Source organism: Dermacentor variabilis, chromosome 5, assembly GCF_050947875.1.
Source record: "Dermacentor variabilis isolate Ectoservices chromosome 5, ASM5094787v1, whole genome shotgun sequence".
NCBI lineage: Eukaryota > Metazoa > Arthropoda > Arachnida > Ixodida > Ixodidae > Dermacentor > Dermacentor variabilis.
The window spans coordinates 140,431,654-140,446,145 of record NC_134572.1 but is presented as its reverse complement, the minus strand read 5'-3'; positions in this window follow the sequence as shown (position 1 = coordinate 140,446,145).

Below are 14,492 nucleotides of genomic sequence, written 5' to 3'. Positions count from 1 at the left end.
CCCTTGGAACCATTCTGTAACATGAATGGTCCATCAGTTATCTATCCCAGGCCATACACGGCTTGTTGAGCTCCTTTTATTTTTATAATGCGAGGGCATTATATGCCGTATTGCGCGAAAATCACGCGCCTCGTCGAGCCCTCACCCAGCGATGGTAGCGAAATTGCCGACGGCGTAAAGAGCAAAAACATGTGAAAAATGCTTGGATTGATGTCAAATTTATCAGGAAATTTAGGTGTGGCCGGGAATATAATCTGGACCTCCGGGGTGCGAGAGGAGAACGCTTCCCCGATGCCGCAGCTGCTCCGCGGGTCTGGTTCACTAAAGCGCGCCTAGTACGTGCGTCATTGCACATGTCGCTACGCCAGGTGCGCAGCCAATTGGGTGGAGGTGGCGCCACGTCATGCGTGTATGAAATGAGTGTATTGATAAAAAAAAATTAATGTTCAATTTAACACCACTGGGCGGTCCTTCGAGTTATCAACTCATTGCAGGCAAGCGAGCGCGTTGAGACGCTTGGCGCGTTTGGTTTGGACTTACCGAGGCGCAGTTTGAACGCAGGCGAGAGCTTTCGGGGACAAGGAACTAGCGGAAAAAGAAAAAAAAACATTTCAACAAACGTATCATCATGTTTTCGCGTTCCCCCACGTAAGCAGTCTTCCGCGTAAGTGTCTCTGCCGATTTTCTCTTAATGTTAAATAGAATATCGGCTATCCTCGTTTGCTCTCTGATCCATACCGCTCTCTTGCTATCTCTTAACGCTAGTCATCAGATGTCTTCGTTCCATCACTCTTAGTGCGGTCCGTAACTTGTTCTCGAGCTTCTTCGTTTACGTTTAAGCTCCCTCGCCATATGTTAGCGCCGGTAGAATGCAATGACTGTGCACTTTTCTTTGCGACGACAGCGCTAAGCTCCCAGTTCGGATTTGGTTTTTCCGGCCGTATTAAGTCCATATGGCTGCATACGGCTAAGTTGCCATAGAAATGTCGTGTCCGCACACAAATGTATCATCATGAATGGCTCATACTAGCCCAAGCACTCATACAGCCGCAAGTAAGCAAAAGATGCAATGGCTCATAGCGCCGTAAGACAGAGGCTACAAACACTTAGAAAAGTGAAGTGAATAGCGCTTAATTCTTCATAATCAGGCTTACAATGTACAGAACAGCATGTTGAAAAATGTTATCTGCTGCCTCGGAGAAACCTAGTTGGGTAGTGTTGAGTATGATATGCGACGGAGATGGAAATATTAAGTATTGGATGATCCGAATACGCTAAATGAGTTACATAAACGTTGTTCGTGGTGTGTAGTTGGTTTATGTGGTGATCGCAACTTTTACGCAATACGTATTATTCTGTCCTGTACTTCTGTTCTGTACTCATGCACAGAACTTTGCGACTCATGTACTGTTGGACTGTATATTTTTTATTGATCCGGTGTTCTACTGAGTGTTATATTTAGTGTCGCTATTCTCCCTTTTTGCGCAAATTTGTTTCGTCAGCAAAGTGACAAGGAGTAGCCGGTGCCACCACATGAAGGCGCCAACCTCTCCTAACATTCACTTCATTAAAAAAAAGCCCACACACGATCAGGATTAGCGAAGAGCAGCTCGCTTACGAAGCGCAACGGCGCGAACTTAATTAAAGAATTACGATTGCGGCCCCGGGCAAACGCCATCGAAGATCGCGTCTGCTGAGAGGTCGGCGGTAAGCGGCAGGCCAGACAGAAGGACGTCATAATGTCATAATGCCGTCATTCATGTCATAATACAATGTCGAATGTTTCATGGCGGCTTACTCTGTGTGGGTTAGCTGCGATGACACTACCTCTCTAGTCGTTGTCGGTCAAAAAAATTTGGATGTGTCGGGACCACAAAGTGAGTTTTTTTACGAGTCTCGCGTTGGAGACATTTCTATGCTAATGTCACGCCGATCAGGCCCAACCGACCACCTTGCTGCGTACATGCATCGATTTGACATTATTAAAGAATGTGTTTGCAGTTATGAGTGTTCCCATCAGTGTATATTATAGCGACCACAACGCCATTGTGACCATCATTAATAAGGGAAAATGAATAACGCAATAAAGTCTTTACCACAAGCTTTCTGACCAGAATGTTTACATCTCCGCTGGTCCTCCTCCTTCGCAGCGCGTATTGTCCTTGTTTTTTTTTATTCTTTTGTAACTTTCCTACTCATGGTCAAGGTCCCCTGTGAGTTATTGACCCAGATAAACGTACTACTGTACATACTCTTGAGGCTGACTCGCGATAATAAATTCTTGTTTCTTTGCCAGCCTATTGAATGTTAAATTTGTCTTTTGCATATTAATCTTCAACCCCGCTCTTGCAACTTTCTCGCTTACGGTCCTGAAAAGGATACCGTTTACGGTATAGCTGAGAAGGACAATATCTGCAAACCGAAGGTTGCTGATATTCATCGTTGATCCTAACTACTAAGCCTTCCAAGTCTAACAGCTTGAATACCTGCACTTCTAAGCATACGCTCAATACCATTGGAGAGATTGCCTTCTGCCTGACCTCTTTCGTCATAGGCAATTCTCTACTTTCCCTGTGAAGAACCAAGCTAGCTGTGGAATCTTCGTGGCTATTTGTGAAGACATTCACGTAGGCCTCCTTAACTCCTTGATTAAGCAATGCTTCCATGACTGCTGGTATTCCAGTACTACTTCCAGTGAAGGTAGCATGGATGCTCTGGGTACTGTGCAGGTCAGTATAGAATGCTTCTCTAATTTTACTGTCATCTAAATTTCTGATGACATTACTCTGCTTACGTTTTAGTGAATACATCTTGTCTTGTACTATGCCATATCTTCTTCACACTGATTTCATGCTGCGGCCCCTTTTTTATTGCTTCCTCAATCTTTCTAACGTTATAGTTTTGAATATCGTTTACTTTCTTGTTCATTATCTGCTTTTGAAAGTTCAGCGAATTCTACGTGATCTTCGGAGTTAGACAATTTCATGATTTGTCGCTGCTGTATTTGTTAATTTATTTATTATACATACTTTCAAGGCCTAGTAGGCACAACAGAAATGAGTGGTGAAAATATACAATGTTTGCAGTGCAGGATCAGAGTAAAAAATCAAACTGTAACACACTTTGAATTGCGATGTTGAAGTTAGTGGTGTCACAAAATGGGACAGTGGAGGCGGGAAGGTGGCTCCATTCATTGGCGGTTCTACGCAAAAAGGAAGAAAGTACAAATTAGTTCGACAAGATGGCACTTCATTTTTGTGTTGATGGTCGATGCAAGACGAGATGTAACTGGGTGTGGTGCAAGGACCTTGCTTTAAGCGAAGTGTTAAAGTAATATATTCTATAAAAAAGACAGAGACGAGTATACTTGCGACGTAACGAGAGGTCAGGCAGATCTAGTGTTCTTTTCGTGCACGTTACGCTAGAATGACGTGAATAATTTAAGAGATTAAAACGGGCCGCGCAGTTCTGAATGCTTTCAAGGGAAATGACTAGATTGGCATGAGCAGAGTCCCGTATGGCACAAGCACATTCTAATTTTTGACGGACGAGTGTTTTGTATATATAGAGAAAGCTTTAGCGAGGTTGGTGCTGATGCAAAGTTTCGTCTCAAATAGCCTAACGTTCGGTTAGCACTGTTAGTGACATATTCAACCTACATATTTCATGAAAGCTTACTGGAATCATCAAGGTTGGGTTATATTTTGCGATAGATGATACAATCGTCCGCAAACAACTTAATGGTTGAATTATAGATACAGTCAGGAAGGTCATTGATGTAGATGAGAAAAAGCAAGGGACCGAGTACCGATCCTTGTGGTACACCGGATGTTACAGAACAAGGTCTGGGCGTAAATTCGTTAGCGGTTACGTGCGAGGTCCTGTTAAAGAGGTAATCCTTTAGCCATGGTGCGGTCAATATTAGGTCCTTTGTTAATTGGTAGAACTTACCTACTGGTTACTTTGGTGCCTTACCTCTCACTTCAATTGCTGCTTCCGAAATCAGCCTCGCTTTCGTTTCTTTAATTACATCTATGAATCTTTCTTTTCCTCCTTTAAATCTGCACATTTGTTTGCGAGGAGAAGCCCGAATTCATGTGCTTTTATCCTTATTGCGTTTAGGTTGGCCGGTTTCTTCTTGGCTAATTTTGCTCTTTCTCCCTTCAAATTGCAACAAGTCGTAGATATTACTGACCTCTCTTGACTGCTCCAATTCGGGTATCTTTCAAAGGCTCCAGGTATTGCATGGATAGCGGATGACTCCCCCATAATGGCCGCCTTGAATAAGGTGTAGCAAGTTATCTTGAGCAACTTGCCATATTTCGCAGATGCATATTTCGCATCTAGCAGGAATTTTCTAGCGTGGGACTCAGAGTGAATTTTTGAAGAATCGAAACCAACGGGACAAAGTGCGCACGCTCGTCCCCATAGAAACGAAACGCGTTTATGGAGAGACGTAGCGCTTGATGACCTTATCTTCTACCTTCGCCGGCGCTAAAGAGTAATATACCGACTGATTTGCCACCCTTAGGCCAAAAGTACGTAATTTATTGGCGCATAAATGCATTGGAATGCACTGGGATATGTTTCCCACCAGCCTTCACGAATACGGCTCATGCTCTTATCGGCCAGCTCGGTTAGTCACCTGAGTCTGCATAATGACATTAAAGCCTGACGGAGCGGTATTTTTGCAGCTATGGATTGTGTGACAACTTTTTCAGTGCAGCGTAGAAAACCGGACTCAGTCCTTTGACGTAATAATTTTGCGCAAACCCACAAGGTGGAGAGAGGTAATTAGTAAAGTGAAAACGAGACATCCCACCAATCGTAGCAATAGCTACAAAGGAAAACCTTACGGGCTCCTCGAAAGAAAGGCTTCGCAGTTGAAGACAAATTCGTTCTGGTCCGGTCCGGGAACACGGAACCACCACCTTCCTGGGGCAGCCGCTCTACGATCTGAGCTAGCCAAGATTCTAGAAGATGGCTGGGCGAAGTCGAATCAATCAACAACTTGAAGCAAAGGCAAGAGTTTGATGCAATAGTTCTGAGGAAACGAGTAAGGCGGAAAGAAGTAATAAAGAAATGGAAAATGGGACATCCACCCTAGCATAGCAACTGCTACAAAGCAAACCCATATACCCCGTATGGGTATAGTCCTGTTTACCCGGACTCATTGCTGTTGTACCTCTGCCTTTCATTTACCATTTGTTCTTTCTCTCTTTGCTTCAGGCGTGTCATCTTGGAAACGGATGAGATTTTCCACCTCGCACTCACTACACGCGTAGGCAAATCATCCGACACAACCACGCTTCGAGGTGTGAAAGAGGCAGACCTAGTGGCGAAGGTGATCACGGGCTTGCGGCAAGCCCGTATGACCCGAGCTGTTCACTTTCCATTGGTATGGCGCTGATTTCTTGCCGCAACTCTGCTACGCCACGAACCGCTGCCCGTGGCAACATAAGTTTCACTTGGTCCAGTTGGTGCTTCCTCGAACTGATGTTATCTAGCACAAGAATGACGAAACATAGGCACCATCGTGTTTTTATCAAGATTATATTTAGTCTCCATGGTTCGTTGTTATCGTCTTAAATTCCACATGTATCTCCGATGCTGGCCCTGTATATTGCAAAAAAAAAAAAAAACTTAGGCGTGCAGACACGCGCACAAGAAAGGACTGACAGAAGCGCCATCTATCAACTGAAGGGTTGCACAGTGGCGGAAAAAAAGGTAGAGAAAAAACTTATCTGAACATGCTCACGAATGGCATCACCGCCTACCGAACTTATCTGCGCATTCTCAGGAAAGGCAGCGCCAACCATAAATCAGGAAGGCATGCGAGCCTATGCGAAGCATAAATATTTAAGAATGTAGGTAAGTGTTTCACATAGTAGTGACGGTAAAGAACACAGTAACCAAACTGCGAATAACGAAAGTAAGTTTTATTGGGCGAAGCTGTGCCCACAAAAACCGTCTAAATCTCATTTGCGAGTCAAGCATGTCAGCTTTTATACACGAGTCATGAAGGTTCCACAATAATCACTGGTGCCCGTATGTCTTCCAGAAAGTACTGCACAATTCTCGTCGCGCATACAAGCAGTCAGATTACACAGGGTTTCCCTACAACAGAGAGCCGATAGAACGATCGATAACATTCGAGGATCTTGCGATGCATGCAGGGGCGTCTTGCCCTGAGTGGCAAGATTTGTTAGACGGTGAAACGCGGTCCCCTATAAACATAGACAAGTACACGTGTCAATATTTTATGTTTATGTAAGACAACACAAGGTTGGCGAACGCACGCAATTCCATTTTTATTATGTGCTGAGCCGCAACCATGGGGCGCTTTCTGGGACGATCACTTTAGGCGAAACTATCACCTTGGCCATCCGGCGCGCACTGATTGGCTGGTTGAGCAAAACCGGACAACCTGATTGATTGGTTGAGCACTATGACACGCGAAGGCATAGTATTGTCAAAAGGTACTAACACGTATTCCTAAAGAGACAACTGCAAATTTACTAGCAGTACAAACGTAGTGTTCGCCCGTGGGCACCACGCAACAAAATTTCCAGGCCCCTAAAACCACGACATGGCACGCATCGGCCAGGGGGCAGCCCCTTCCTGCTTTGGAATAAAGTCGAAGGCTACCTGTGCTGGCCAGGGTCTGAATTCAGCGCGACGAGCAAGCGCCAACGGGGTAGTGCGTCTTCTCGGACAGCTTAACGAGGTTGGTTTGGTTTTTTTTTTCAAATCGCACTTTCTTTAACAATATACTCACACACACTTCTCTCTCTCTCTCTCATATATATATATATATATAAATGATAATAAAGTTACGCTGTCATCGCACTTTGAAGCGCATCGACAATCGCAACAGTACCAGGAAAGGATAGAGACACTGTTCGTCCGGTTAAAGACAGTTTATGGTCAATAATCTCTCATTGACAATGCGGCGTGTCTGCTCTACTTCAAAACGATCTCAGCAGAAAGGAACATTTTATAGTATGCTGGCGGCCGCGCCACGCGCGGTTTGACGACCTGCGATGCTATGCGCAATTTCCACCAGTACTAAAAATTATTGAACCTCGCCGCAATTTAGACCCCCTCCGTCACTGCCTAACTCACCAGGACCACCCTTTCCTGCGGGCTTTTCGCGAAACCCTGAATTTGGAGTTGGAGCCCGCACCACTGTGCGAGACACATCCGCAGCTGGTGGACTCACGACTTTTGCCAGCGTCCGTGGACCGAAGCCGCCGTCCAGAGCGCAGGAAGCACTCGCGAATCAGCACATGGAGTCAGTACTTGCGCCAGTCACTTTTTCGTGGAAGCAGCCCTGGTTGGCTTCCACGGCCTTGACACTGGAACCACGCCCACGTGTCCAAGGGTAGGTGTTAGATGATTAAGAACCGTCACACGTACTCACGGTCGAGCTGCTGGCAGTCCGTGAAGCGCCGCACGAAGCCCTCGAAAAGCATCCAGGCATTTAGCAAATGAGGATTTTTAGTGACAGCCACAGGGCAGTGTGCGCATTACGCGATCACTACAAGGTCCGTCTAAATCGGTCGCGAAGCTTGAAACGAAAAGCGTGCCAAAACCCATCGCCAAAGATATCAGTTAGCGGTGCACGATTGAAGCGCGACTATGTGAGGGGGGCGAAACATTGAACCTAAAAAAACCTATGCAAAAAAAAAGAACTTTCGAAAACGTTTACTCCGAATGCTGTCGTACGAGTATTTTTGCTGTGCTAAAACAACAAATGGTATTTTTTTCTATTTCTCAATTTCTTAGTTCTTTCTTGGTGACCCCTACCAACCAGTGAATCTGGCGCAAGACTTGGCAAGGCTGTGCGAACCGGCTACTCTGTCGTGCGGAATGGCGTTGCACACATGAAGGTGGTGGTTTCATCCGAGTTTTTAAATTTCCTTGCGGGTTTCTTCAAAGTGTGGCGTGTGCTCCAATTTCAATTTTGCGTGATCTAGCGCACGGCATTCATTGCTGAAACGTGTGAGTGCAAGTTTTTTGTGATTGTGCAAGTTAACGCTGCTGTATTCTACGCGCTCGTCTCGTCGTGACGATAAATGCGAAACGCTCCGCGAAGAAGCATCTCCCCCCCCTCCTCCCCCCTCCCCCCCCCCACCCCCGTCGCGCTATGTTCGTTTGCTCTCCGTAACACAGCTTCTGGGTGTCCGACAGGCAGCAGAATTAGTAACTTGAACGTTTGCTAAAGAATAATGTGGGGCAATGTTGTCTTGTCTGGTAACTGTTGCACATGAACAGATGGTGTCGCAAGGAATTAGGAATTATTCTGTGAAAAGCATCCGCATATGGTGCTATACGACTGTCTGCTGGCCAAAGTACTTTCCTGCATTCAAAAATGTTTTGTTTGGTCGATTATATTGGTTGCATTATTCTAGACGAATGAAACTGAAGTTGCGTTTGAAACCTCTGTGGCAGAGTGATTTATCCTATTCGCTCACATTCCTAAGGAAGCTATAGGAGCAATTGCCGTGAATAAATGCCTAATTATGTTCACATTAAGACATACGCCGCTCCCATAGTTAAAGGACACGCTAACGTTTCACCTGAGGCGAGTCGCAAGCTCTCCTCAGCCTCAAAGGAAAATTAATTTAGCGTAGCGGTGGAAATGATGGACGCTAAAGAAATTCAAAAATTCGCACCAAGTTGTGACGTCACTGCCATTTCCTGTTGTGAGGTCACTTTTTAATTTTAAATTTTTTTTTGCTTGCTGTTAGTTCTCCCCACGATACGTAGATGGCGACGGTTGCAACGAGCCGCCATTTTGTTGACATGTGGGCTTCTATGAAAGCTTCGCTACCAGTTTACATATACCGTGCTCCCTGCACTGACCGCACCGAAAGAAAGACAGCAAGCCAGTCAGGAGGCTGCGCACGGTGCCCGCAGTCGAAGCTGGAGTGTTACCGGTGCCTGGCTACAGCGGCGTACCAGGGAACGAATCAGTGCGCGCTGTATCAAGAGCGATACCGTCGCAGCTAGATAACGTAGTAGCTTTCGCGCCCTTATAAAATAACGAAAACGAAGAGCGGTCCTTCTTAGAACAGCACCTACAACACGCACCAAAAGAAGATCAAGTCGCTGGAGGTGGGCCGCGCGCATGTGAAGTACTCGTGCACAAGTTGCGCACCAGTACTGCACGTACGCTGGATGTTACTTGCACCTTCGCGTGCCCATAAGGAAACAAGACGTTCCTTGCAACTTGGCGGAACAGCTACCACCTATACAAACGCATTTTCCAAGCGTGCTGTTCACACGTTCCGTTCGCCTGTCACCCGGTTCTTCTTTTTCGTACACTGTGTACACGTACTCTTTATGCTTTTAAGTGCCACGAGATTCGCAAACATGCATGAAGTATTTCTTCATAAAAAGAGCACTTTTGTATGTCTGGCATGGCTATGAAACATCCCATCGATTATCGAAGCGTGATATACGGCATAGTCGAGACTGCGGCTCAATCGAGCACTCATTGCGTCATGCCTGGTGCGATTCCTGCGCCATGTATGCATGCGACACATGCATGATCGAGCAATGCCTTCTTTTCTCCCCCCAACAATGCTATAGTAAGTTCGTTGGAAATTTCGCGCTAAAGAAAACAAAGACTCTCCGCTTATTAACCAAGGGAAGGCGCGTGATTTACTCCATGCTGCTTCCATGCTGAAGTTATTTTGTCGTTACGAACAACAGGATGATGAGACAATCCCCATTGATCATCATGCAGTTCAACAGATTGTCTACTTCGTCCAAGATGCAGGGAAAAAGATGCGTTGCCTGAGATCCTTCTTAATCGCCTTTTTCCGTGTTTTGAATAATTATTGTTGTTGTGTGATATTTATCAATATTTACTAATAAGCACACGTCAACCTATATTCTTTGAGTATCCAATGCCACCTTAGTTGCCGCCATATCTAGGAAATTTAAAGTCTATTCATAAACTATGAAGGCTATATATTAGATGATAGCTATATTTCGCATGTTTCTTGATCCCATTAGTGATGGTATTGATTGATGTGAATCATTCTTGAATATCTGTTTCAGCTGCCAGCTTGTTCGCGCGGTTGATCGAAGAAAAGGGTAGCCCTGATTTTTTTCAAAAATATATTCGTGAATATTTTGTGGTCTTTAACAAGTACAAACGTGCCTCAAATGGTTCAACTTCTGCCTTTGTACGAATTGAAGTGGTTTAGGCCTTCCTTGAATTCTCTGGTATACGACGTACAAACACAATGCGTACAAAGGGTAGCAGGCCTTTCCAGTACAATATCCACGCCATGAGATAAACTACTATGCCATATTTTCTAAAGTTGCACGTTGGCCTTGTTTGTGTATCGCGATGGAGGCGAAAGGCGTAGCGAATCAGAAACAGGGCAAGAGAAGAACACAGACGACATACACGTTTCGCGCGAACTGTAGACAACGAGCATTTAATTCGGGATCACAGCATACATATACAAGGTTCTCGTACCTGCAAAAAGACACGTGCTCCGAGCAACCTGATAGCGTTTCCCACGTTAGAATAGGGAGCTCTGTTTAAAAAATCACGTCATGCACATAAATTCCGCTTATTTTCCTGATGATAAGATGGATGGTTTGCTGATACAAGAGCCACCGAAGGAGGCGTATCAGCGAAGCTTGTCAAGAGATGCGTCGTAAAGATGTGCCTAACAAATGCGCTAGAGAAATCGTGCCAATATCTAATCATTGTAAGCTTACTAGTATAGTATTTGGGGTTTTACGTGCCAAAACCACTTTCTGATTATGAGGCACGCCGTAGTGGAGGACTCCGGAAATTTTGACCACCTGGGGTTCTTTAACGTGCACCTAAATCTAAGCACACGGGTGTTTTCGCATTTCGCCCCCATCGAAATGCGGCCGCCGTGGCCGGGATTCGATCCCGCGACCTCGTGCTCAGCAGCCCAACACCATAGGCACTGAGCAACCACGGCGGGTCATTGTAAGCTTCACGCAACAAGTAAAACGCCTTCGCGACTTTGGATACCTTAGCCACATCATCCTATCGCCAACTGAAGGACTGCTGAAGCAACTTCAATCGAAAGTATCCTCGCCCGTGTGCCCCCGTACAAAGAAGAATAAGGTAGCAGTCGTACCGTACATGCATGGATTGTCGCATCGACTCAAGAAAAGGGCACACTGAACTGACATTCCAGCGGCGTTTTCAGCGCCTAACAAGATAAGCAGTCTATGTAGAAAGACCACACTACGAGGTACCATGAAGACGACCTGCGAAAATAATCATCGCAACAAGCTTCTAGGGTGTAAACGGGTGTCGTACACCAATACCTAAGTCTCGCGGAGCTTGCTACATTGGTGAGACCATGCGATGCCTTAGTGATAGGTTAAGATAATCTAATACCAATCTAAACACAGAGCAGGTCAATAGTTTCCTAGCACAGGACTCCGAGAGATGCCCTGCCTGCCCCTCTTTAAATATACAGGGATCCATGGAAAAAGCCTTAACGAGATGACCAGGCTCATCATTGAAGCATAGCACATCCCTACTTTCGGTGGGTCTTGTATGAGCAAAGTCCTTCTCATTATCAGCAAATTAGGTGGAATTTATGCGCATGGGATTATTTTTTTAAGCACGAACTTCCCGTGCTGCGTGAGACACGCTATCAGATTGTTCATAGCACGTGTTCTTTTGCAGGCGCGAAAAGCGTGTATATGTATGCTGTGATCCCGAATTAAATACTCGTTGTTTAATGTTCACGCAAAACGTGCGTCGTCTGTGTTCTTTACTTGTCATGTTTCTGATGCGCTACGCCTTTTGCCTCAATCATCTCTTCCTGCCACTTTTCTTTGGATTTATCTTGCAAACACATTTTAACCTCATGTCTGGTAACAGAAGGAAAAGCGCGTGTCTCCATGCGTTTATGTATAATCGCTCACACTTGGCTGTTCCGTGTACTGTAGAAGCATGGAATAATAATAATAATAATAATATTTGGGGTTTTACGTGCCAAAACCACTTTCTGGTTATGAGGCACGCCGTAGTGGAGGACTCCGGAAATTTTGACCACCTGGGGTTCTTTAACGTGCACCTAAATCTAAGCACACGGGTGTTTTCGCATTTCGCCCCCATCGAAATGCGGCCGCCGTGGCCAGGATTCGATCCCGCGACCTCGTGCTCAGCGAGCATGGAATTACTCTATGGCAGGTTTTACGTGGTTGAACTTACTGATCACACTACCCCGCCTATCCATTAACGTAGACAAGCTCCATAATAATTTATGAGGAACGTTGAAGCGTTGGACTTTGGTTGGTTTTGAGCCCCTAGGCTTGTGTGAGCAGTCAAAGCACGGCCCCTGTGCGCTTTTCATACGATCTTTATGGGAGTAGACTGCAATGCTGGAAATCGAATCCCAGACCTCGTGCCTACTAGCGCAAAGCGGTATCCACTGAGCTGACGCGGTACTGCTATTAAGCTGGCTTGTTTATTTTCTTGCTAATTTTCTCTCTCCTTCTCTTCACGATGTTGAGAATGCCGCACCTTCCTTACAGATGACCACTGGCTTTTACTCTACCAAATTCGTTTGCATCTTTCACAATGCTGGTATCGGCACAGAATATAAAGTTTTTTAAATGTGACATCACCCCAAGTATAAATGTGACATCACACCAAAAGAACCACGTAAAACATAAAACCACGTAACATGTAACCACGTAACACATAAAAACACATCATGATGTGTTTTTATGTGTTAATGCTATGATAATTTGAAAGCTAACACGCACAATGATACGATGTTTTATCTGTGTACATGTTTACTGTTAGCAGTGTTTTGACAAGTCTGTATGACATTTTACTGCGCGGTTCTGGCACTCCCTAGCTGCTTCGATGCTTGTGACCGGCAAAAGGGGAGAGTGTAAATTCATTCATTCAATCAATCAATCAATCAATCAATCAATCAATCAATCAATCAATCAATCAATCAGTCAATCAATCAATCAATCAATCAATCAATCAATCAATCAATCAATCAATCTCTTTATTTTCGTTTTTCGGATATACGAAGGAACGGAAAGGATGGCAAGAGAAAAAGCTGCTTCATCGCAGCTTGACTGAGCTCCTGACACGCATACATAGGCAACATACAGCAAAATACATCGGCAAGAAATGAATATACAGAGCAGTACTTTTTTTCTTTTACAGTTTCAAAAGGACACAGAATATGTGTCTAAGATAATATGAAACATTTAAGCAATAAATATAAACAATACAAACGTAAACTGCATGATTAGAGATATTAGCTAATTACCATAAGCACTAATCCAACATTTTAGCACAATACCATCAAACATCTTAGCCTAATTAAATCAAGAGGATCTATTTAGGGTACAAACTTTTTCTTTAGGCTATACAGAGATCGTATATTTCTTTCTTTCTTAGACTTAGCCCACTTATATATCGTGCATAGTAACCGTTTAATATAAGTGGCATTGTGTATCGAACCCTTCTTGTACTATAATGTGTGCGAGAGAAGGGAATTTAAAAGGGCGGTTGGTGCCTAAAGGAATACAACGCTATGGTTTCCTTTAAACTTGCTAGGTCTAAAAGCTTTTCAAGTTTGCCGACTTGAGCGCTTCTATAAATCGTTAGTAATTTGTGGGTTTAAATTTTGTCCGGTTTTATGATTTTATGCTTACGAAAAAGTGGATCTGTATGTTCTACAAACGGGACGTTATCAATAGATCGCAGTGCCTTTTTCTATATTAATGTAAGTTTGTGTAAGTTTGTAAGTTTGATGTTTCCCCTTACTGGTGCGCAGTAGTACAAATGGGAATTTAACAAAGCATAGTACGGAGTCCTTGTAACATTAGCCGGAAGAATGTGGCTACAATGACTTAGCACACCGGCAACATTACTTAACTTGGTAGGTTTTTTTTATGTGCTTATTCTAAGATGTGTGCTCCATAAAAAAAAACGACTCCAAGAATTTTACTAATCTTTTAATGGTGATTTAGTAAACACCTAGGGTTATGCCTTTACTTGCTATTTCTGGAGGTCCCTGTGGACGAAATAGGACACACTTCCTTTTAGATTCATTTAGGCTGAACCTATTTCTTTTGCAGAAGACGTGTAGTTGCTGACAAAAGGTCGTAGATTTCGCTGCTATTTCTTTCATATTTACACCCTCTATAAGGACTGAGCAATAGTCTCCATATATAAGGTACTGGCACTTATTATAAATATGTCCGACATCGTTTTGTAGAAGTGGAAAAAACATTGGGCCCAATATGCTTCCTTGAGTAACTCCGGATTCAATGGGCATCAGCTTGGATTTATGTTTGTTTAATTCGACGTACTATAGCCGGGAGTTTAAGAAGCTGTTAATTAGTTGCAAAGTTATTCCTTTGAAACCATAGCGTTCTACTTAATTGAGTAGTATTAAATGTTTTACTCGATGGAATGCCTTGCTAAAGTCTAAGAATAATGT